Source organism: Podarcis liolepis (assembly GCF_965112155.1).
Source record: "Podarcis liolepis genome assembly, chromosome: 4".
In the NCBI taxonomy this organism is placed as follows: Eukaryota; Metazoa; Chordata; class Lepidosauria; order Squamata; family Lacertidae; genus Podarcis; species Podarcis liolepis.
This window is the reverse complement of record NC_139558.1, coordinates 77,061,395-77,086,851: the sequence shown is the minus strand read 5'-3', so window position 1 is coordinate 77,086,851 and position 25,457 is coordinate 77,061,395. Positions and strand designations below refer to the sequence as shown.

At 42.9% G+C, this 25,457-nt stretch overlaps 2 long non-coding RNA genes across 2 annotated transcripts; both read left to right on the top strand.

Annotated features, from left to right (window-relative positions):
* Positions 1-248: 248 nt before the first annotated feature.
* LOC310704617 lies at positions 249-11,939 on the top strand. The gene is made up of 3 exons (XR_014524924.1): positions 249-441; positions 4,987-5,052; positions 11,851-11,939. It is a non-coding gene; the product is annotated as an uncharacterized lncRNA (long non-coding RNA).
* Positions 11,940-14,474: 2,535 nt separating this feature from the next.
* On the top strand, positions 14,475-24,621 carry LOC310704969. Its single transcript, XR_014525131.1, has 2 exons — positions 14,475-14,571; positions 24,443-24,621. It is a non-coding gene; the product is annotated as an uncharacterized lncRNA (long non-coding RNA).
* The last annotated feature ends 836 nt before the right edge of the window (positions 24,622-25,457 follow it).

Here is a 25,457-nt window from a genome sequence, read left to right as displayed (position 1 = left end):
AAGACAATGTATTTCCAAAAAAGTCACATATTTCCATTTGGTAACTCATATGTACAGCTGAAAAATATTTTAAATAGTTACCATTTAAATAAAAATTAGATGCATCTCACCATGAAGAATGATAAGCTGACCCGTGTGACTGATAGGCAATTCCAAAGCTTCTATTCTGTATCTTCAAATGAGGCCCCATCTGTGTTCTACATTGAAAGCAGTATGATACCACTTTAAACAGTCATGGCTCCCCCCAAAGAATCCTGGGAAATGTAATTTAAGGCTGCTGAGAGTTGTGAGAACACACCAGCTCCCCTCACAAAGCTACAGTTCCCAGAGTCCTCTGGGAAGAGGGATTGACAGTTACACCATTCTGTGAGAGAAATAGGGGCCTGCTAACAACTCAGCACTTCCCATGATTCTCTGGGGGAAGCCATGGCAGTTAAAGTGGTATGAAACTGTTTTAAATGTATGGTGCAGATAGAACGCTAGAACTTGACAGGCTTTCAAACAGAGGGCTCCTTCAAATTGAGGATTGTCTTCTGACAGCCCCCTTGAAGTAGGACAGATGACCGTTTATATCACAGCAATGGCAAGAAACCTGAACAAGTCTTAGAGAAAGGCTTTAATCCAGCCTGTTCCCCACTGTACTAGTTTTCAACTTGTTATGCATACATATACAGTAGTGGATTTAAAAATCGATTCCCTCACCTGAAGTGATTTCAACCCATTATACTGCTTTATTCATACAAACAAAGGAAGGGGCCTCCTATTTGGTGAGAACTGTCTATCTAGCCCAGTATTATCCATTCTGAGTGCCTGTGTTTTTCAGAGACTCAGGCAGCCCCCTCCCCATCATTCAGTCCTTTCAACCAGAGTTGCCAGGGATCTTTTGCATTCAAAGCTCTACCACTGAGCAACAGCCCCTCCTACCTCATGTGTGTGCATACAAGGGCATACTCTTCCTTTGAGGATGGCACAACTCAGTGTGCATTATAAATATGACTACATTGAGCCTGCGATTAGAATGCACCTGCTTAAATCTCTGAAGTTCATGGATTAGGATGATACAGAGCTCTGATTCATTTTGTCAGTTTTGTGCTATGTACACAGCATGTAGAGGAATTTGGATCTAATGTTTGCCTTCATTATAATTAGACACTATCTTTTAGCATATAATGACGGTGACAGTCTCAGAAACCCCATCCTTTGAATCTGCATGTTTCTCACACACTTGGCTGCCGAGATCTCCTGGATAGATAGTTTCTAATTAATTGGTTGGTTTGTTAGGACAATTTATTGGATCAGTTCCAGAACCTGCTATTATTCCACAGGCATTTGCTGAGTTACTCCAAAGAAGGATTGAATGAACCTGGAGACTTGCCCCACACCACCCCCAAGCACATCATTTCATTGTAATAGTCCAATGAACATGAAGATGGGCCCATCAGACTGGCACATGCTGAGAACTCAGTATGTTCTCATTGGCTGAAAGGAAGAATGGCAGCAGAAATAAGAGAAAGGATCAGATAAAGGAAATAAGAAAAGAGAAGGAAGTTGAGCTTCCAGTATCTCTCTCTATACCTGTATAATATGAGTGATTTTTACGCAAGTGAATCAAAAGCAGTACAGGTATGCTATACATTAATTTTGAATATGGGTGTGCATTAGCTCTCTGCATACCCAAACAACAAGGATAAATTGGAAGTGTTTCAGATCATGATCTCACATTCCTAAGTTGGATCACACTGTTAGCAAGCAAGGTGCCTTAAGGCATATTTGGGTCACTTGGTAGTCAAGGTCTGAGTTTATTTTTGGACTTGGTTTTTCCAAAATGTTAGATACACAAATTTCCCTCCTCTTCTTTTCTGAGAAACAAAACCAAGCTGACTGGGGAAATGCCCAGAGGGCTGGCGAGAAGAGGGGTGTTTTTTTAAAATCATACATCTCTAAAAAAATTTCATCACAGAAAACAAAAAAAGTGCACAGAAACCCATTGATGAATCTGCCTGAAATTTATGTGGAAAAAAACTTTTATACTCGTTTATACTCAATGGAAGCAAAACAGTCCTTCAGATTTACCAGGTCAGATTCAGACACAAAAAATGAATTGAATTGGAACAACACAGAGAAAATCTGAATTTCAAATGCCACAGATACAAGGTGAATCTTGTGTTTGCTGCACACATTTAATATAAATAAAAACTGGGGATTTGTTGTTGTTGTTTAGTCGTGTCCGACTTTTCCATAAACAACCACCCCACCCTGTGATTACTGAACACTCCTTTGTAAATGAGTGCAGAATTGTTCAAATGAGGTGAAGAGGGAACATGTTACCATAATCTCTGATCCAGATCCAATCATGCATATCTAGGTAACTGGGACACAATGTTGATCTGGTTGTGCTTTGGGGTATACAATGCACAAAACCATCCTGCTATCCTTTCAACTTTAGCACTATTGTTACAGCTACAGTGTTAATGGTTCAAAAATGGCAGTGGTGGTGATTTTTAGACAGTGCCCAGAGACTGTAAGGGTTGCAGCTGCATGTCTGCAGCCCAATCTCTGAAAGAAGCAGAGAGATGGAACATTACCCAGCAATTGTCAATGTGGAAACCACATTGGCTGCCAATTATCTTCAGAACTAAATTCAAGCTGCTAGTGTGAAGAGATCATTGTATTTGGTGCTGGTAACTGGCTTAATAGCTATTGACACAGACTCTTCATGCAATTCCTGATCTGCCCATACAACCCATTCAGTGTAACTAACAAGAAAGCTTTTTCTCATTGAAAGGGCAAATGAAATCACCACTTCTTACTGGTAGGGGAAGATACCTGCAAGTTACTGCACTTGAAATAGTTTTTGTGCTTGAAACTAGGGAGAAGTTGGAGATCTGTTATTCAAGCTGGAATGGAAATTGATTAATGTTGTTGTTGTTTTTATTGCTGTTAACATTAATCACCTGCCCTCCACCCTAACATCCCTGGGAGGGTTCCAACATTAAAATACAACACAAAAATATATATTAAAGCGATTTATATTATGCAACTGATTTTGGGGGGATAAGAACCATGTGTGAATGTATTGTCAGCAACTCCCTTGCAGACTCCAATTTCTCTTGCTGAAAGCAGTTTGATGTCTCACCCCAAACCGTAATGGAAACCATCCCTCTTATTGACCACCAGAATTGTGCAAAGCACAGTGGTTACATGTATAGCCGCTAGAGGGCACCACATTGGCTAATGGTTGCTATGGAATGCATTTTTCAGGATCTGGACCTGCAATGTCCTGAAGGAACCTGCCTCAGGGGGCACCATGACCACGAGGAGAGATTAAAGAAGTTGTGTTTCTGACTCATCTAGCAATACTTTTAAAAAAGCATTAGCTCTGTCTTAGGCAGCATCTGGATTCTGCTGTAGGCAGCAAAATGTCCTGGAGATGATTTATTTATGTTTTCTGTTCCCACCCCTTCTCTCCATCTTGCCACCCATCATTTCCCCTAGTACTCTTGTTTCCCTTCAATTTGCTTTGAAATGTTTAAGTGTAAGATCTATCTATCTATCTGCCTGTCTTCACATGGCATGGTGATTTGAGCATGCTCTGTAACCGGCTGCATGCGTGTGTATTGAGGCAGGACATGCCTATGCTCATTTATGCGCTATGACATGGTAAGCCTAACCTTCGCTAAGTACCACTCGGAAAGTGTGCCAGCATCTTCATAACAGCTGGCACAGCTGAAAAACTTGCCTGCCTTATTAACACTCGACTTATCTGGAATATGCTCACAGAGCAGAAACGGCTTCATAAATCCTTGTGCAATTTGCATTCTTCTTCACAGTTGCTCATTACGACTGACCTCCCTCCTTCTGCCAGAGCTGATCAGCCTCCCGCTCCCCTGAATTTGAAATGCCTCTCCACTACCACAGCTTATTAGTAGTGGTGGTGGTGATGCTGGTGGAAATGGCAGATGCAGCTCCTCTGCTAACTTGCCTGTGCTGAGTTAGGAAAGTTGCACAGCCCCCAGGCCTCTCTTATCATATTTATGTTTGTCATTTCACTGGTTGGTTCAAGACTGGCTTACTACAATGCACACTATGTGGGGCTTCTGCTTGACCTGGAAGCCGCACACCATGCTGCAGGAGTGAGAACCTGTCAGCAAGTATCACACCACGATTGAGGGGAGCCTGGGGCCACGTGACATCAATGGAACTTTGGGGTGGGGGCGGTCCTTTCATTGGAAATTTCCAAAGCTTGTTGTTTGGACCTATAAATCTTTCCTCAGAATCCAATTGATGGAGTAACTATCCTCATTTGAGGAGATTTTGGGAACTGCATGTGGCCCCTGGTGAGGTAGAATTACCTTTGGCTAGCCTGGAGTTAATAAGCAGCTGAGACAATGCTGAATAACATGTGGAATAATTTGTAGTGGCTGAGGCCCATATTCCATATGTCACTCAGTTATATACCATATTTTTCCGTGTATAAGTCGCCCCCATGTATAAGATGTCCCCTACTTTTGGGGACGCCAAATTTAGAAAATGGGCATATGCACTATCCGTGTATAAGACACCCCCAGATTTTTAACCTTCTTTTAAAGTAAAAAAAAAAACACCTAGTCTTATACACGGAAAAGTATGGTATATATTTGTACTATATTTCATTGTTAAAAACCTAAAACATACACTTGCCATCTGGAGCAGAAGACAAGGGTAGGGGAGAGGAGCAAAAGGCAGTATTGGTGGCAGAGTTCGAGAGGCAGAAAACACTCGATGCCAAAGGGTTAAGAATCCTCTCCCCTCTCCCCTGGATACTGCCTCTATATTTTAAGTTAGAAGAAAAAGAATGAAAACGCTGGAGAGACAGAAAAAAATTACACATATAGTTTATGTCTCATGGATCTTGGGGATATTTTGACAGCTCCTCCTTTCAAAAAATCTGTCTTCTGAAATGCAGTGAGCTCTTTTTAATTGCATCTCATCCATCTATCATTCCAGGTAGAGTCCAGCTGTGATTTTTCCATTTCCCCAATATCCTTCTTTTAATAAGGTGACCAGCACGGGGTAAGTATCATTTCCTTATTATTAATTATTACTATTTCAGCTGTACAGCCATGTGTTCAAGCTGTCTAACTATAGTCCCTAAGAACATGCCCTGATCAGCATTTTATCTTCCCAACAGCACTTCTTGATTGGGGTTTCACTCATTCTGCAATCGGCTGACTGGTGCTTATTCTTCCGTGAACATCCTCTCAGCTGCCTTTATGTTTATCAATTGCATTTCAAATTTTGTGCTTTTTCTTTTCTTTGCTACTCCCATGGAGCCTCAGACTCTCCCAAAACACACTTAGGACATGGACTTCTACATCATATTGCATCATATGTCATATATTGGCTAGCCATGACCAAAATCTTTCTCTTTGCACATGAACCTTTCAGTTGTCTGTGACTACCATGATAATCTAGGTGACAAGGACCACAACCCTTGAAGATAGCCTAGTCCAGGCTTCCTCAACCTCAGTCCTCCAGATGTTTTTGGCCTACAACTCCCATGATCCCTAGCTAGCAGGACCAGTGGTCAGGGATGATGGGAACTGTAGTCTCAAAACATCTGGAGGGCCGAGGTTGAGGAAGCCTGGCCTAGTCAAAGATGCCATAGGTTTGGACAAATCAATGCATCTCCTCTGCTCCAGACCCACCAAGATCACTCCAGGAGCAGAGGCAGTGGCATGTCCACTGCTAGCAGGAGGTCAATCATCTCAGAGTCTGACATGTGTCCAGCATGCTCTGGATCAAGGCCCTGGTGACAGTCAAGAAATGGCTAGAAAACAGCCTTGATACAGAGTCAAGACCTTGCTACTGAGGTGTTCCTTGCTGGAGGTGGGCTTCCTTGTTATCCTGATCAACCTGATCTCTGACTTGTTGGTTCTCCAGAGCTCTTAGTACTGAAGGATTTTGAGCCACATGGTAGAGGTGGCAGTAACAAGGCAGTAATGTGGATTGTACTAGATGCTTCCAGGTTCATCCCTTGAAAAATGCTGTTGATGCATCACAATCTATTCAGAACACTGGTCATGCTAGTAGTCGCAGGTCCGTTTCTGAATCCTGTTCCCCCTAAGCCATACCCTGCTACTTTGCATTGCTGCCACACACCTTATTTTCTGCACTTTGATAGGTTTAAGACATACCTGGGATTCTTGATGAATTCCCCAGTCCTGAACTGTGCCCCACATGCAACCTTTGCTCTGAGCTCTTTCACTCCCAAGTCATGTCCTCAATTTGTAATAATGTAAACCCAAGCTACTTACTGACATTTGAAGCCTACTTCCGCAATCCTCAAATTTAAACTGAACTTTTCCTAGCAAATGTTAAAAAGTAAACATGTTTGCATTCCAAAGCAGATCATATTGCAATTTTTGTTGCTATTCAGAAACAGTAATAGCAGAGGGCTGCATATCACAGGGAAACAATTGCATAGGAAATCCAATTGTCCTTGGAAGAATTATCAGACTAAATTTAGAAATGTCAGTCAGTCATTAAATTACAAAACAGAGGGATTTTAATCCTACTGTAGGTGAAAACTCATTGTAGCCTTAAGTATGGATTTACACATTTATAATAAGACGAAAAATAAGAAGGAAGAAAATCACAGGGTTTTTTTTGTTTTTGTTTTTTAAAGCTGCAAGTCTAAGACACAGAATGGAATGCAGTCAGAAATACAGCAACACTGATAGTAGCAATTTGGCTAACTTAAAATTGTCCAACTTGAGTTCCACCAGCACAGATATCACAGGCCCCTGACCAAACTTAGCAGAATGCCACAATGTGCTAAGCAATTAATAATATACAGGTAATCATATGCAGGTGACCAAAGTAAGAAATATGTTTATACACACTGCAGTTTCCTAGCAGTAAGTGATTTCAAGGATGCCAGCACATACCTCAGGTTTGGTTCCCTTGGAAAGAAGGTCACTGCATACATTGGCTTCTTCATGATTTTATGTACACATGTATATTTGGGAATGTTAAGGATAGTAAGAAAGGATATATTGAATAAGTATTATACTTCCTTCACCCAGGCTAGTAAGTGATGTAGCAGAGCAGATTTCCCTCAATATAGCTGGAAGATAGTTTGCAGATTCGTTTGACTCTCTTAGTTAAGTTTATTCCTGGTATCCTCTTTAGATCCCTCTTAAAAGAATAAAGACACAAGAGTCTTTCTGAGTAAAGTAACAAAAAGTTTACTCACATTTCATTTCACGATTTGATCCCTGAAAGGCAGGCTTTACTTAGTGGCTACATAATAAACTGTGAGTTCATCTCATAGGGAGACTGAACTCATGTGCTGCTGGCTGAGAGCCAGCAGAAAGGAAAATTACATTAAGATAACAAAATGGCTACAGGAGAGCAGCATGGCAGCAAAAGATAGAACACGACAAGACTGCAAGACTAAAATAGCTGGAGAAAATAGCTGTATGACTCGGCTCTTTCATGGAGTGAGCCAGAACCACACCCATCTCGCAGGTCACATGCAGGGGAGGATGATTCAATCAGTGGAACAGGAAGTTACACTGACTGGATGTCCTCCTGCCTGTGCCCACTCTAGGGAAATAAGGAATTTTGCATTTGACTGTACCAGTGGATTACATCCCACAGTGTACAGGTTCAGGATAAGATAGAAGGGTTACAGCACAACACTCCAGCAGATCTTGCTCCTGCATTGGGTTTCTAGGAGTCTTCTTCAAAAGCCATAGCCATGGACTCACCACCAGAGAATTCTGGCTCTTGTCCATTTTTTCTTCTTATACTCCATTGACATCACCTCCAGCCAGGGGAAGAGGGAATAATAGAACTGTAGAGCTGGAAATGATCCAAATCTTTTTTTTTATAATAATATTTATTGCTTTTACAACAATTTAAACACTTGCAAAAGAAAAAACAATACATTATAATACAAAAACACTACATAAAAATTAACAAAACAAAACAAAAACAATTTAGAAACGCATCAAAAGAAAGAAGGGGAAAAAAGAAAGAAAAAGAAAAAAGAAAAAACTTCCAATATCTTATCTTTCTTTCCCATATTTCCATGGCCTCCTCACACCTCCCTTTTTGTATTCCACTTCTATTAATTATTTCAGCAATTCCTTACCATCTTCCCCTGTTTTCTATCCTATAATTATCTTAACACCTTTTAACCTTATTTTCCTTTAATACTCTATTAATTTATTTATGCTTAATTCCTTATAACATTTCTACTGAAGCCATATAATTTCATTCTAACATTCTTCTAACATTCATTAATTTTACAATATTTCTATAAATAGTCTTTAAACTCTTCCCAGTCTTCTTCCACTGACTCTTCTCCCTGGTCTCGGATCTTGCCAGTTTTTTTCCGCCAATTCCATCTAGTCCATCAACTTCATCTGCCATTATCCAACACTTCAGTGCTTTTAAGAGACAGCCATTCTCTCAGCCAGCAAAAAGCAGATGATTCACAACAAAGTTTAGGTGTCTGGCAGGGCAGGTCCACCTCCTTCTTTAGCATCCGTCAATATCTTAAGTTTTACTCGAGGCTTCCTGCCCTGCCAAACCAATCCAGGAACATCCCTCTGCCACCTCCTGAAACAATCCCTCCCATCCAAAACTTGCACTTTTTGACACAAAAGCAACATCCCCGGCAACACAGCAACCCTCATCCCCACCACAACAGCTCGGCCCAACCATAACAACTTCAGATTTGTCCATATTTCCCAATCCCCCTTCTCTTCAATCCAACATCCTTCACAGTTACGCTTAAGTAAATTCACATTTTTGGCGGTCCTACTGACCCCCCAAAATCTCTCTTTCTCAGCCGATGTTGATTCTGTCTCCTCCTGAAGCTCTGTCAAACTTTCCTTTCCCAGTTCTGGTGGGGTTCTGATCCTCAAATTCATCTGTTTTTCTTTAAGCTCCATCATAACAAATGTCAGCTTATGTTCGTCAAGTTGCTTTTGAATGTACGGGGCTCTCTCACACTCCAATTGTGTTGTTTTACATTCAGCAGCAAAGGTTTTCTCCCTGACTTCATCCGCAGTTTGCCGTATTAAAGTAGATTCCTGTGTCAATTTCTGGGTGGTTTCTGTGTTGGTGTTCACCTTTTGTCCCAGATTATTTAAACTTTCTACAATTAAATCAATTTTATTATTTGCAGCGTCTGCTTTCACATTCATCACTTCTGTTTTCTTGTGAAGCTGTTCCAGCGAGTCATTTATTTTCAATAATGCGACCACTAAGGCCTCTTCTGTTGACATTTCATCTGTTCTTTCCTTTCCATTTGCCATAACACTTGAGAGATTCAAGGTCAATCTCAGAGTCACACAGTTTTTATCTTGCAGCTAGAAACTCCCCTAGCCCAGCTCTTATAAAGTAACCAATTTCAGAAACTTCCACTAGGGGGAAACAGTTTCTATTTATAATAATCAAGAATGTCACCTTTAAGCGCAACTCATACAATCCAAAGTTAGTTTCAGTTTTCAGTTACTTTATTACTCCTTTTTAGAAGCAGCCGGAAACAGTAGAAACAATATATCTCTCTTATTTTGCTAGCTGTCAAGGAACTTTCTAAGTGCTGTCAATGGACATTCCAAAACGTCAGTCCTACTAGCAGCCCGTTTCCAGGGTCAGAGCGGCAGTATTTTAACTCTCTTTACTCTCTCCTGCAGGTATACTCAGTCCACAAATCCCCCCCCCCCTGCCTCCAAGGGGAATTTTATACTCTTTGCCGATGGAAATTTAATCTTTTACAAAAGGCTTTCCAAGACTTCAGTTTACAGACTCCTTGCCTCAGTCTATTTACAAATAGGAAAGGTGGACTTCCTGTTTTGAACCTCCCCATTTCGATGCCCAATTAAACGTTTAAAATCCGATTCTCCCGTATCAGCTCTACTCACGGGTAATTACTTTGGAGTCAAATTGTCCACAGGAAAAAGTCAGTGCTCTCCGGCAACAGCTATGCAGCTTTGCTCCGTGGAAGAAGCAGACGATTCGAAGCACCGCGCCACTCACCCCACGTCACTTCGGGTCCTCAAAATCGGGTTCCCCCACGAGTAGGGGAGGCGCAAAAGGTGCCCGCCGAATCCCACGTTCACAGGCTTCTCCCGCCTGTGATTTTTACGGGTCTCCACCTTCGCCACGGCGGTATAGACCCAAATTCCCATGGGGCAAGTTCCTCCCGATCAGAGGAACTCCACCATTGCCGGAGGCAGTGGCGTAGCGTGGGGGGTGCAGGGGGGCCGGCCACACCGGGCGCAACATCTGGGGGTTAGGGTTAGGGGGCGCAAATCCACGGGTTAGGGGGTGCAAATCCACGGGTTAGGGGGCGCAAATTACTTGCCTTGCCCCGGGTGCTGACAACCCACGCTACGCCACTGGCCGGAGGCACCAACCCGGAAGTCTGGAAATGATCCAAATCACCTGCAATGCCTGCCCTCTTCTAGAAGCATCACTCACTAGTATTTTCTGTTGTGATTGGTCACCTGGACTCCTTAGTCAAGTAAAGAGAAACATAACAGACTAGGGTCATCAACTTATCAAAGAGACCCACTTCAACAGTTCCTTCTACATCAGAATCCCACCTTACAGACATAAAACCACAGGCACAGACACCCAAATAGGGGGATTATTTGCCTTCCTTCTGTTCAGTGCTACTAGGTATGGGAAGTAGTGACTTGTCCAGTTCTTCCTAGACATATGGCTGCTGGTGGCACTATGGTCTAAACCACTGATCCTCTTGGGCTTGCCGATCAGAAGGTCGGTGGCTTGCCAATTGGAAGGTCGGTGGTTTGAATCCCTATGACAGGGTGAGCTCCCATTGCTCTGTCCCAGCTCCTGCCAACCTAGCAGTTCGAAAGCACACCAGTGCAAGTAGATACCAAATAGGTACCACTGCTGCGGGAAGGTAAACTGCTTTTCTGTACACTCTGGTTTCCGTCACAGTGTTCCGTTGCACCAGAAGCGGTTTAGTCACGCTGGCCACATGACCCGGAAGGATGCCTGTGGCCAAATGCTGGCTCCCTCGGCCTGAAAGCGCCGCAACCCCATAGTTGCCTTTGACTGGACTTAACCGTCCAGGGGTCCTTTACCTTTTTTCCTAGACATGTCATTGGATGCATAAACTGCAAAGAACAAAAGAACAGAGTTCCTGGGCTCTGAGCTAGTGGAGATTCACAAATAAGCCAAAGGAAAACAGCACCCACCACCTCATCCCAACCATGTGACCAGCTGCAACAGAAGACTGGGGTGAATCAGTTAATAAACCATGATACTGATGTTATTACATTTATATCCCAACTTTCTTCCATCACAGAACCAAGGCAGCAAACAAGTGGTTGTTCCCAAGGAACTGAATAGACCCAGACATCGAATTGCTTAGCTTCAGCTAGAGCATGACCCTCATGGGTTTTCAGACCATAGAGGAAAGTTTTGCTGGTGAGAAATGTATTGTAGCCTTATGTATGGATTTACACAAAACAACCAGTGCTACACTTTGGAGTAACTACTGAATGGTGTGCAATCTTCTGCAATTTTCATCATTCCATCTATTTCCCCTCCACCCAAAAGGGATAGAGGCAGTGTTATCCAGATAGTGTGCTCAGGTACTCTTGGCTGCATGGCAACAGCAACCAGGGAATGATTTAACATGACCTTCATTTGGCATCCATAATGTATAGAGCAGTCCCTTGAGATTTCTATTTTTTTTATTGTTCAGAGAAAGAGTCTGGATGTGATAATCCATATTATTGATTGCTTTAAATTCATTAGTAGTTGGCATGTTCAGTGACAAATTTGAAAAATATCCTCAAGTATGCTGATATATTACAGGGAAAATTAGAATGAAGACTTCTATCTCCTTGGGGTATTTCTACCTCTGAGGATAGTACTTAGAGAGTGGAGAGAGAGAGAGAGGTATGTAGGATCCAACACAGCATATGCATCCTATAAAATAAATGTTAATTTAATTGCTGAAAGAGGCCGCTGGTCAGTCCCGTTTGGAGAATGGCTATTTAAACAAGTGTATGAATATTGATTATGTGGAGCTGAAGGAAATGTTTATCATTCTTAATTGCAATACAATCGTTACTCTGGAGTTAAACATTTGAGCAGAATACTCAATGTACAATGCAAATACAGCCATTAATTTGCCTTGACAAAATCAACAGCAATATGTATATCATCAAAGTATGCCCAGAGACATATTGCAGTTGTAGGAATGAGAGGCCTCTGGAGGAGGCACCAGTATTGTGCTTGGATAAATGGTGGCTCGGTGGCATATCAGAACCCTGTTCAACCCAACTTGAGACAGCAATGCTTCCATATACACCTACTCTCAACTGATGAAAGGGCTTTTTAAAAAAATGCTCCATTCCACCCTCTGCCACAATCCCACCACTTAGAAAAAGCAAGACCATCTTAACATGCACGCACACACACCAGTATTTGTGACTATAGCCCACTATGTGGAATGAAAATGCACACACCCTTATTCCTAGCTCACAAATTCACTGAGCCGGTGATCTGATTCATGTGCTAGAAGGACATGTTGGAATTGAGCACCCACATCATCGCCATCATTCTTTCCAACAGGTCCCTGAAATGTTTATCATGTAAAATTCAACACAGAGGAAATCCTAGAACTGCCCTATGAAGGGCAGTATGGTACATATTGTACATAATAAGTAAGGATAAAGATGGGCAGGAAAGTGGGGGTTGGGTGAACGGCAGTAGTGGTGTGGCAGAGACATCTTCCTGGCACGGCCCACCTGAATGTGGCTGCAGCAGACAAGGTGACAACGAGGGTGGGAGGCACTGATGCACTGGAGGAATGCCATATCATTTCTGCCAGTGTGGCTGCACAGCCCCAGCCATTCATGCCCAAGTGCTCTTTTTTTGCCCTGGAGCAATTCATACAATTAGCATTAGCTGTGTAATGCAACTCCCCCATCCTCTCCTCTCCTCTCCTCGTTCCTCCCTGCATCCTCCAAATCTTCTCCAGAGGGTTGAGGATGTGCTGGGTCATTTGCATGGAAAGCAGATGCTCTGTAACTGAGCTGCATCCCTTCCCCTACATTCTTAAATGATAGATAGAGAGGTTTTAGCATCATGCCACATACGACTTTTCGGGTGGGGGAACGCAGTATGGGGGTCAATATTGCATAGGGCTTAGTAACTCTTGCAACCCTAAGAATAGACACCTGTGCTTTTGTAAACCTTCTGTTCACTTAAACAGAACATGTGTAGGAGATTCTCCTCTCTGGTGTGTTTCCCTCAACCCAACACAGAGCAGAAGAGTAACAGATTCTCTTGCAGGAATTCATGTTCTAGACCAAGACTGGAGAACCCCAAGGCATCCAGATGTTGTTGGGCTGCATCTACCACCGTCCCTGGCTATGGGCCATGCTGGCTGGGGGTGATAGGTCAAACAGTACTTGGAAGACCACAGCACTCCTCCTTCCCTAAGTCTAAACCAACGTTTGATTGAACACTGTATAATGTAGAGTTGAGGACATTATTATTCACAAAAAAGCACCCTGGAAAGCTTCAAAGCAAGACAGGAAAACTTCAGGTTTTAATACTAATTAGAAGCTCCTGTCTCCTAGGTGTGAGGTGTTTATCTGTGGAAAGCAGGAGATAGCGCTGCAAAGAAGAAACGTGTACGCCGGGGAATTGAAGATCCAGCAAATGGCTGACTGGATTAAAAAACAACAACCCGCACATGCCATAAAAAAACAGAACAACAACCAACGCTCCCCACCCCCACCAACAGCAGATGAATTAAGATGTTGTGCAGCACATGACGGCTTCAACGAAACAGCTCATGGTTTCCCCCTGCTAATTCAGAAATACCTGAGGATGACACACCTGCAGCAATAAAATGAAGCCTTTCTCTGCATTATTCTGCAATTCTGTTCTGTATTTATTTTTCTTTTTTGTAAACTGAGCTAATCTCTTGTCCAGATAGGATGTTATAGCAACTGGAATAGTTTAGCATTTGTCACCCGACATAACCCATATATCTTCCACGTTGGTGATACCCATGGACCAAACACAGGTGTGCCGTCCAGATAATTCACCCCAAAGAGCTAGTCATTCTTTTTTTTCTTCGTGGTTGTCATTTTATAACAGCTATAGAAATTAACTCAATCAGGACATTAAAGTTAATGAGGAGATTACAAGGCAGCGTTTATGAAATAGCTTGAAAGGTTTTTAAACATCCCCTCACTATGAGGTAGGCGCTGTGCCACACAAAGGTGTGTGTGTTGCTATTTGAATTACAATCCCAATAGGGCAGCTGGCCAGCTAACATGCATGAAGACAAGAAGATCAGAGCTTTCACGGGAGACAGAAGGGACACCAGAAGTACTAGACCTGTGCATTATTATTTTTAAAAAAACTTTGTAGAACACACACACAGAGAGACACACACACACACACACAATCTTTGTGCTGTAGCAGCCAATGGAAACAGAGGAGAGGCAGGAGTCTTGAAGTTTTGCCTGCCATTTGCTCATGTTCACAGGGAAGCAAACTGCTACCAGAAACCAGGTGGGTCAGAATTAAGTGGCTAATAACAAAGTCTTCATTAGGGTGTTGGAAGTCTGAGGACATAATGTAATATAAGTCTGCTTGATCAGGCCAATGGTCCCTCTAGCTCAGCATCCTTTCTCCCAGTGACCAAGGAGATGCCTGTGGGGAACTGGCAAGCAGGACAAGAGGGCAAGAGCACTCTGCCTACCCATGATTCCCAGCAGCTGGTATTCCGAGGCAGATGACCCCTGACCATTGTCATTATGGCTAGCAGACATTGATAGCCTTGCTCTCCAACATATGTGCCAGCTCCTAGGGGGTGAGGCAGTTTTAGCCACCCCGGTGGTATTTTTGAGGGTGCCAGGCCCCCTCAATGCTCAGAAGGCATTCGGCTCTGCCCCTGGCACCTCACGATACTGCGTTGGGCCCCCTCTATCAACTTGAGAAGATGGTAACTGATCTTTTAAAGCCTTTAAGCCTCTTTTAAAGCCATCCAAGTTGGTGGCCATTGCTGCCTCCTGTGGGAGGTAGTTCCCAAGTTTAACCATGTGCTGCCTGAAGAAGTAGCTTTTTTTTATTTGTCCTGAATCTTTCAACATTCCCCTTCATTGGATATTGATGAAGTGTTATGAGGGATGGAGAAAAGCCTTTCTCTATCTGCTTTCTTCATACCATGCATTAACTTCCATCATGTCACCTCTGACTTGCTTTTTCTCTAACCTAAAACGTCCCTTTTCCACATAGGGATGTTGATCTATCCCCTTGGCCATTTTGGTTGCCCTCTTCTGGATCTTTTCCAACTCTACAATATGCTCTTTGACCAGAACCGTCTGTGCTGTTCTAAATGCAAATCCTTGGCAGTGGTGTCACTGTTGCTTACTGGGAGGGAGAGGGGAAAGGGTCAGGTGATGGGGAGGTAGTGGCTGCCTAGTCTAAATGTTGGGAGCACTGAATTGGATCCACTGGTGCACCTGCTGTTAGGATGCTGTTGGTGGCTCCCGGCTGGTTGCCCAGGAAAGTATAAGACGAGGAAAAGTTTCTTACAGTCCTTTTCTATATCAGTCTTTACAGAGAGAGGCTATAGAACCCAGCCTCTTGGATAATGGCAGTGTCCCAATTGAATTTCCACCCCCCACCCGTCTCTCCCACTTCCTCATTTGTCATTCTCATCATCTCTCCCACAGGTACTGCTAAGCGTTCTCTGTTTTGAGCTCTTTGCTCTCCTACTTTTAAGGCTCACCGGGTTCTGGGAGATGGAGGGTCTGGAATACTTTCTAATGACAACGTGTCAGCCAGGTGTTGCTTTGGCTCTCCCATGATTTCCCAACTTTCCCCCTCATCTGCCTCTGAGCTGTGACTTCCCTCAAACCACTGTTGTAAATCTATATGGTCTTCCTCTTTCTCCTTCCTGGAAGGGTCAGGAAGGGGAGGCGGTCTCCACCATTCCTCCTGTGCTCAGTCCCTGATACCTGCACAGTTCTGAGCTCCCTGCTACCATGGTCCTCACCCTCTCCCTTCTGGTAAACGGCATTGATGCTGCTGCTGAGGACTTAATATTATGGCTGTGTCTCAAGTGGCTCCTGTCTGAAAGTCAATGAGCGTGTACAGAGTGCCTGTCTCAGACAACTCAATAACCACAATGTATTGCATACAAACTAGGGAGCAGAGTTTCAAAGTTGGAGCTGGGAGTCTTCCAGGCTGCAGGGTCATTAGTTAAACTTATGGAACTCTTCAATGCAAGGTAAAGCCAAATGTGGAGGCCAAATACTTATCACAACTTTAAGAAATTCTGGACAGTTGTGTGGCACTTCTGAACATTCATTAAGCGGGTTTAAAAATGTATAAACTATAGCAGCCCGTGTGTCTGAGAGCATAAATCTAAGCGCTGACTGACTGAAGTTGGATAGAAACTTCCACTGCAAGCTTATTAGCACATAATTGTCTGTTATGGGTGTTTTATGTCTTCCACTGATGCATCTGCTAGACGCTACTGTCAGAGATGGGTTATTGCTCTAGATAGATTATTGCTTTGATCCAGTATGTAAATTACTATATTCTATGGCAATCTCATGCTCTTCCTCCTATTTCTGCCTCCGCTGCTGACCTTCCTGTCGTGATGCATAACAGTAGGATGACAACATGGCTATTTCCCACTTCATTTTTGCCCTTAATGCTTAATCTAATCTATCAGGAATTGCTCAGAAACAGTCAGTAGTGATTTTGCCCTCCTTCCGTTCTGAACTGAAAGAAGCTCAGTGTATTATTTCTGCTATACTTTGGGAGGCTCATTCAAATAACCCAAGTACCTATGTCTGGCCACAAGTTGCAATGGAAATAGTTGAAAACACACTAGGACAAGGGCTCCCCATTCTGTGGTTCCTGGAAGAATACAACTTATTTGTGGATTTCTGGCTGAAGATGAGAGACGGCATATCAATCACATTCACTATCTAGCATTCACTCTGCTGGAAACCCAGCCAGATGGACAGGGTATAAATAAAATTATTATTATTATTATTATTATTATTATTATTATTATTATTATTATTGCTTTTTTATTTCTTAGATTGATTTTTAATGTAATAGAATTTGGGTTTCAAATTGTAATACAAATATAAGAAATAAAAGAAGCAATATAAAGGCAGTTAAAAGTCATATAGCATCTATGCTACAATCAGGAAAACAACAACAGTAAGTGGTCCACCAAGACTACAGTTGTCATTGTCAAGTGGTCCATGAGGGAAAACAGTTGGGAACCAGTGCATTAGATGAAGGAGGGAGGAGGAAGTCAATCACCAGCTCCGCAACTTGGCTTCCTGGAGGCATCTGGTCCTTAACCTCAGATCATTCAGATGCCACAACCTGGCCTAGTCCCAGGATGCAGAAGCTGTTGCCCCCAGTTGTTGCTGGAGTACAACTTCCATCATCCCTGACCTTTGGCCATGCTGACCAAGATCAATAAACCAATATAAACTGCAATAAACACTGGTTGGTAAAAAGAATCCACATTTCAAAGCCTCTTTTGAATACTACAGTTTTGAAAATAGGTCTAAGAGGAGGCAGGGGTGATTCCTGCTGGATCTCTCCCAGCTAGGAGTTCCATAGGGCAGGGTCTGCCGTCCTGAAGGCACAGTCCCTGGTAATGACCAACCAAACCTCAGGGGCACGGGGGACCCATCAGACGATCCGCATGATCAAGGTGAAGCCTAAGGAACTACCGGTATGTAGTCCTTAAGATACTTGGGACCCCATTTGCTTAGAGTTTTGTGAACTAACCTTTAGCAATCTGGCAGCTAGAGCACCTGTGTCAGCAGAGGGATAGCATGTTGCCAGCATCCTGCTCTAGCAAGCAGTAGGGCTGCTGCATTCTGCTGCTTACTCCTGAATTATAAGGCGAGAAATCCCTTCTCTTTGACGTACTTAAAGTATTGGGCTATTGGGCTGCATATTTTTAACATTCTTATCTTCCTTGCAGCTTTTATTCAATCTTATGCCTGCTGTTTCTTTCCACCCTTCAGGTTCCGTTCATTGTGCTACACTTGAGGTGAGGCATGCAATGAATGGTAAATATAGCACTTAACTGCTGTTTGCAAGTTATTCATTTACAATGCCGCTATTTAACTGTTACGGTGGTAGAGCACATGCGCTGCATGCAAAAAAGTCCCTGGTTCAATCACCAACTAGACCTAGGAAAGACTGAACCGATGCCCAACAGCCTGTTCAAGGCGGCTTCAAGGCAGACAAAAGCAGAGAAGGAGGATGTGGAGCAGGGACGCTGTGGGGAGATGCCTGGAAATAAGTGGTGTTCCTTGGAGCAGGGATATTGGCTGGGTTCAGCCCAGAGAAGCCCTGGGCCTGAGATTCCTCACCACTTGGATGAGACAGTGGTAAACAAAGCTTTTATTCTTGATTAGCATATCCTCCAACTGTCCTGATTTTCCAAGGATGGTCCTGGAATGACAAAAGCTGCCCCAGCTTTTGTGATTTGATCCCTATTTCCGCCACCAAGGCCGGGGAGGAGGATAAGCCAGTGCTTGTCCCGAGAGGTGGAAGTGAAGGAGAATCCCATGACCTTTCCATGGCTGCTGCTGCTGGCCTCCTCACCCTCGGACAGCTTGTGGTGTAGTGGTTAAGAGCAGTAGACTCGTAATCTGCTGAACCGGGTTCGATTCCCCATTCCTCCACATGCAGCTGCTGGGTGACCTTGGGCCAGTCACACTTCTTTGAAGTCTCTCAGCCCCACTCACCTCACAGAGTGTTTGTTGTGGGGGAGGAAGGGAAAGGAGAATGTTAGCCACTTTGAGACTCCTTAGGGTAGTTTTAAAGCGGGATATCAAATCCAAACTCTTCTTCTTTTGGTGAGGAGGAAGAGAGGCTGCTGCCACCGAGGCCCAAATCCACTTGATGTGCTGGCTCTGAGAGAAGGCAGGGCTGCCATGGGTGGGAAGAAAGGGGGAGTGGAGCGCAAGGAGTCTTGTTTTTTTCTAATAATAATAATAATAATAATAATAATAATAATAATAATGCTTTGTTCACCCATGTGTAATCTTGCCCCTTTCTGAAATTTATTGTTGTGTGTTTTTCTTTTCTGTATATTTAACCAAAGAATGAAATAAAATAAAATAAGGATTAAGGGGTTTTCTCAAGACAGTGGAGGGCATGTGTACTGTGTCTCATTGGTGCAGTGGTGGGGGATCTGTGGGGGGCTCAAGGAGGGCCAGTTGGGTGGGTGGGGGGAGTGAGAAATACCCCCATTTTCACTGGAGGAATGTTGGAGGGTAAGGATTAGGCCTGGATTAGGCACAGCATATTCACAAACTTCTCCAACCAAGCCACCCATCTGAATCAGGTCTCTAGGAGCTGGCCTCCTGGGTCATAGCTGTTTCTCTTATAGGGGCTGTATGGCTGATCCTTAGTTGATGATGCATATATTACACCTCTGGCATTGACAATCCTTAGCTAGAAGGAGCAATATGATGACTCAATACAAGGCAATCCTCTGGCCTCTCACCCCTGCTCAGTTGCCTAAGATTGATTCATTAGGTGTCTCAGGGTGATTCACAGATGCTTGTTCATCGGATCAGAGCTGCAATATCCAATGATGACTTGCCAGAGTCAAAAAGCCATTACTGGAGAGACACTACAAACAGAGGTATCAAATGGCTTCTCATCAGTTCAAACACAGTCCTTTCCAGTGGAGGTAATTCACACACCCAGTTGTAAATCATCAAGTGGCAGTTTTAAGTTGATGAGACATTGAGTGATATATGCATGTGCGAATCAGCTCTGACAAATGTCGGATATATACTTGGTTCTCTCTCTCTCTCTCTCTCTCTCTCTCTCTCTCTCTCTCTCTCTCTCTCTCTCTCCAGCTCATTATTTAAAAATCTTCTTTCTCTTTCTTGACTTGGGCCTACTATGCCAAATTTGAAAATGCCTGGATGCTAAATGCTCCTTTGAATCATGATTATTGGCTATTCAAAGTTCCTGCTGTAAAATTGGTCACCAAAGTGGCTCCGTGTTCAAACTGCTGCCTGAATGAGTAAGCCTTTGTTAATTACTTCTGCCAGGCACTAATTTAGTTTCATAATAAATGGTTCTCAGCTGTTGGCCTGAAATTTACTTTCCATTAACTTTGTTTGTATTGCAAGTGTTTGAAGTGCTAAAACTTTTTTTTTTCTATTTAGGCCACTATATATTGGAAGTGACTAAACTATTTACACCGGCATATAACCTTGTTCTTTGCTTAGCTGTAATTCAGTAGCTTTTCATGCTGTGATGAAGAGTTCAGCATAACTCCAAAGCCTGCACTCATTTGCAGTAATAGAGCATCAGGAAGAATTATCACCGACATTTGATTCCCTAATCTAATCAGTAATGTAATCCTAATAGCAACAATACTTAGTTCATAGTGTGTTCCCCTCTCTCCCAAAGCATTTGGTTTACATCAGTTCAATTATCCTTGCAAGGTAGGATAATATTATTATCCTCATCTTATATGGGGAGAGATGAGGCTGAGGATTACATTAGGCAGCAATGCAAGAGATGTATAGATAGTCCTCCAACACTTAAAAAAAAGGCATCAATGACTTCCAGATTCTGTTGAGGAGTATCAGCAAAGGCTCACAATGCTTGAGGAATTAGTTCTTTGCAAATCTAGAATGAACTGTCCAGATCTGCATATTCTGAATGTAAGTGTGATTAGAGTATGCATCCTTATCATTCCAATTTTCCATGTCTATTCTCTGATATACTTCATTTTGTAATGTATGTGTTTAGGAACGCATGCTTTATGAGGTAATACTTCAAGGGAAGCGTAGTCAGAACAAACAGAGACCAAAAATAGACTGCTATATCTATCCCAAGGAGAGAGCAGTTGGTTGACTGTTCTTCTTGATGCCTTTTGCCTGTTCAAATTTGCCTTACCCGAGCTGCTTTACTCCCTGTAGGCATGTGGCTCTCGTACCTTTTTGCCCTTCCCCAAATTCATTTCTATGGATGGAGGGCATAGCCTTGCTTCTAGACCCCCACATTTCTCCCCCCAGTTCACTGGAGTCCCTAATGTAGGGGCTGGCTAAGCCGTTTCCCTATTTTTATGAATGGACTGCAGAGATGAATGTTCCGCTTCATGACTTTATCCTCAGATCTACAGTATGTTCATGAGCTAGTTAAAATTAAACTTAGCTATCAAAATGCTAAACCTGATAGCTCATTTATCTTTCTGTCTCCCAACTCCATGTTGCAATACAGCTGTGATTGATCTTGCGTCTTCAAGGTACTATATGGTATAAAAACTAAGAGAAGATTAATTAAAAGCCGTCGCATTCAGACAGGTTTTTAAATAAGTTTTAGATTTAAACAATATATCAGCTGAAGCAGAAAGACTCTAAGCCCCAGAGCCTATGACGCCAAAGTATATATATTTCTCTCTGTTTTGGGACATCTGGATATTCTTGCTCACAACTGGGCTAACTTCAAAGATATACAGAGTCAAATGTTCTGGACTAATGCAGGGAAATGTATATATTGACATTTAAAAATAATCTTCAGAGCAGGGGTGCCTCTAGAAGTGACTGGACTTGCCAACAGCCTCTGAGGGCTTCTTTCTATTTCAGCTTACCATATATCAAGCCTGCCTAGTGGTAGGATCACAGGGCGCATGAAATCATCTCAAAAATTATCCTCAACATTCCCCCCTCCCCATTAATGCTGCTGTCATATATACTCTGGATTTGTTAATTTTTTTTCTTGAGTGCCATGAGGGGAAAAGAAATAGCAACAGGATGGCAGTGGATTTCAGAAAGACTCGGATTTGCTTAAGGCATTTATTGGATGGGCCAATAAATGGGGGAGAAATTAATTCAGCTCACAGAGCACTTCTCCTCAGACCAATACATGAACCAAACCAAGCACTGTGATGCGGAGCTCCACCCCAAAAATGGATTGAAAACCATATATCTGACAAATGTGCATATCAGTGATAACAGCATGCAAAGATGTCTTATGCTGAGGTAGATTGCTTGGGGAAATGTGTATATTAGGAGAAATGCATGCAAAATGCATATGAATTCTCATGCAGATTTTTATTTTATTTTATTTCCCCCCCAAACTGATCTTAACACTAGAAAAATGAGAAAGCAATAAGGATTTGCTGAATTTAATATCTGAACTGGAATACAAAATGGGAGGTGTGAGGAGGTCAAGAAATTAGTGAAGAAGAAAATATAAGATTTGAAAATATTAATTCATTTTTAGTTTTGTTTTGTGGCTCTTTCTCTTCTTACTCTCCGTCTTTTACCTTTTTCTTTCTTTCTACCTTTCTTTTATCAACTGTTTTTCTACTGTGCATTTTTATTTGTCTTGTTTTTGTACTTTAATTGTTTAAACGTTTAAATGTTGGATTTTGTTTTTATTGTTTGTGAAATATTAATAAATATCATTTAAAAAAAAGAAAAGAAAAATGAGAAAGCAAGAGAAAATGAAACTGGTGGGTTTTGTCCCTCTCTAGAGTATTTGCATGTTGTGTTTGTATGGTTGGTATGCAGGTGGCAAACTCCATCACATATGGAGTCATACAAGTGATGTCAAGTGTGGCAATGGGTCTTCTTGTGGACACCCAACTGCTCAGATCTATAATTCTCATGACTTTCAATTCTTCTCACTCAGATAAAAAATGCAGATCACTACAGTTGGCCCAAGATATTTTGCTGCTTGAAATGAGGGGTGGTCCTCTCCTCCCATTCCAAGTGCAAAGGTCAGGTGAAACTCACGCTAGCAGTGGTGACAGGACAGCATCCTGGATTGCAAGTGGGGCAGGAGGCTAGCTTAGGGAACACATGGCAGGTGTCATGACACACATGGCTCTGTTGTCCAATACATTGCAGCCACCCACTGTGGGCTTTCCTTAGCAGCAGGGCCACCACAGCATCTGCAGATGTGCTAATCATTGTGTTGATACAGGAAGATGGGGGACAGGATGTTTGTGCCTGATCTGGACCTGATGCTGTCACTTGACAGAAATGAGACTGGCTCATGCCCCTTCTCTGCCTTTGGAACATCCAATTTTGGCACTTCCCATGGGCAGGGATTCCACCAGTGGCCTTCCTTCACCCCACACATCTGATGGCCTGCAGGAGGCTGTTTTAGCTAGAAGCTGGGTGGTGGGACACCTTCCCTCATTCCAACTCGGTGTGAGGGTGGTGGTGGATTGCTGTTAAAAATCCAAAGACTTAAAACTAAGATGAATGCTGTGGGCATTCAATAAATATTATTTTACTTCCCTCCTCAAATCCATGAGAGAAGTACACAGGATGTGGTCCCAGAAGAAAGTTTGTCCCATATTCCCATCAACCAAACGTTTTTGGCTGATGATGCACGAAGTCTCATGGTAGAGCTTGCTTTGAATGTGTGTTGGAGAGCCTCTGTATGGTCTTCCAGTGTTGCACATGATATTCATCAGTATGGCTTTTCCACACATGACTATCCTTGCTGGCCCACTTAAGATTTCAATTGGGCAACAGATGCATGTCTGCAAGTCTGCAGAAATCTAGGACTGTTTGGTACACGTAGAAAATAAGGAGTTAAAAACAAACTATCTTACAACCATGACTATATAGCACAGTAATTTTTTTGTTTCAATAGTTATACAGGAAAAAGTAATCTGATTGGTGTAACAGCAGTGTGATGGGAACATTTCCCCCTTTTATATTGTTATTAGAGGCACAGAGGCTGAATCTTATATTGAATCTTGCTAACAATAACTGGGGGGGGGGACCACTGTCTATGAATACTCCTGACTATGTCTGCTGAGCACATTTCAAACACAAGGAGTTGAAAAATAAAAATAAAATTGCAGGATTGTACAGGGTCTAACAAAATTCATTTCACTGAAAACTGTAGGGACAGTTCTGCCCTCAGCCTGATCAGATTCTGCACAGCTGTATAAATGTGCAAGTTTTCTAGAAAAATCAAAATTTGTCAATTTTGTCAAATTAGACACTTTTCATGCTGTGTGATCTATTTCCTGACACCAGTAATTAACTCTTTATATTAGCTCACCAAGTTGCTTTTGTTCAGCACTTATCCTGACTCCCTAGTCTTGCCTCTAAACTAAAGGTTATCTGCCTGGGATATGTCAGGCACTGGTTGCTGATGATGTTTTGCCACATTGTAAATGGGATGTTCTCAGAACTAATTTGAATTTCAATCATACGGCAAAAAGGACATCTCCTTTCTGCCCTATTGTCACTTGACTCTACACAGGTGAATTAATGCCAGACTCATTTAATTTTCCTTGGCTGGGTTCCGATAACTCAAGGCACCCACACTGAGTAATCTCCCATGGCAGAAAAAAAGCAATCAGTGACTAAGGTTTTGGTGTTTTTTTTAGTGTCGTCCCTTAACCTTCAGTAAGCTGATGAGAGAGAGGAGTCCACCCCCTCGTGACAGAGTGAGTCATCACAGGACAACACATAGAGTTTCAACTGTACCTGGATCAGAAATACCATTAGCACACCAATAAGAACACCAAGGGTCCTACGTACATGAAATAAAAATAAAATAATGTTTTAGGCAGGAGAGTCAGGCATTCAGTGATTTTTGGCAAGTGGCGCTGTGGGTTAAACCACAGAGCCTAGGACTTGCTGATCAGAAGGTCGGCGGTTCGAATCCCCGCGACGGGGTGAGCTCCCATTGCTCGGTCCCAGCTCCTGTCCACCTAGCAGTTTGAAAGCACGTCAAAGTACAAGTAGATAAATAGGTACCGCTCCAGTGGGAAGGTAAACAGCGTTTCCGTGCGCTGCTAGCCACATGACCCGGAAGCTGTACGCCGGCTCCCTCGGCCAATAAAGCGAGATGAGTGCCCCAACCCCAGAGTTGGTCACGACTGGACCAAATGGTCAGGGGTCCCTTTACCTTTACCTTTAAGTCAGATGTAAATGCACACCACGTTTTGGTGTTCTCCCTAGAGTAGGGTAGGAGTTAAGACAGGGGTCAGCAAATGTTTTCAGCAGGGGGCCAGTCCACTGTCCCTCAGACCTTGTGGGGGGGGGGGGCTGGACTATATATTCTGGGGGGGAATGAACGAATTCCTATGTCCCACAAATAACCCAGAGATGCATTTTAAATAAAAGCACACATTCTACTCATGTAAAAACATGCTGATTCCAGGACTGTCCGCAGGCCAGATTTAGAAGGAGATTGGGCCATGAGATTTAGAAGGAGATTGCCTACCCATGAGTTAGGAGATGCTGAAGCATAGCAACTTTTGATGACCAGTCAACATGGTTTGCTATACCTGGACCAGAAAGAGAGCTAATACCGCAGGGCTGCTGATCATGACATGAAGCATTCATTCTGACCGGCACATTTACACATGGTATCTAGTTTTGCACAAATGGAGAAGG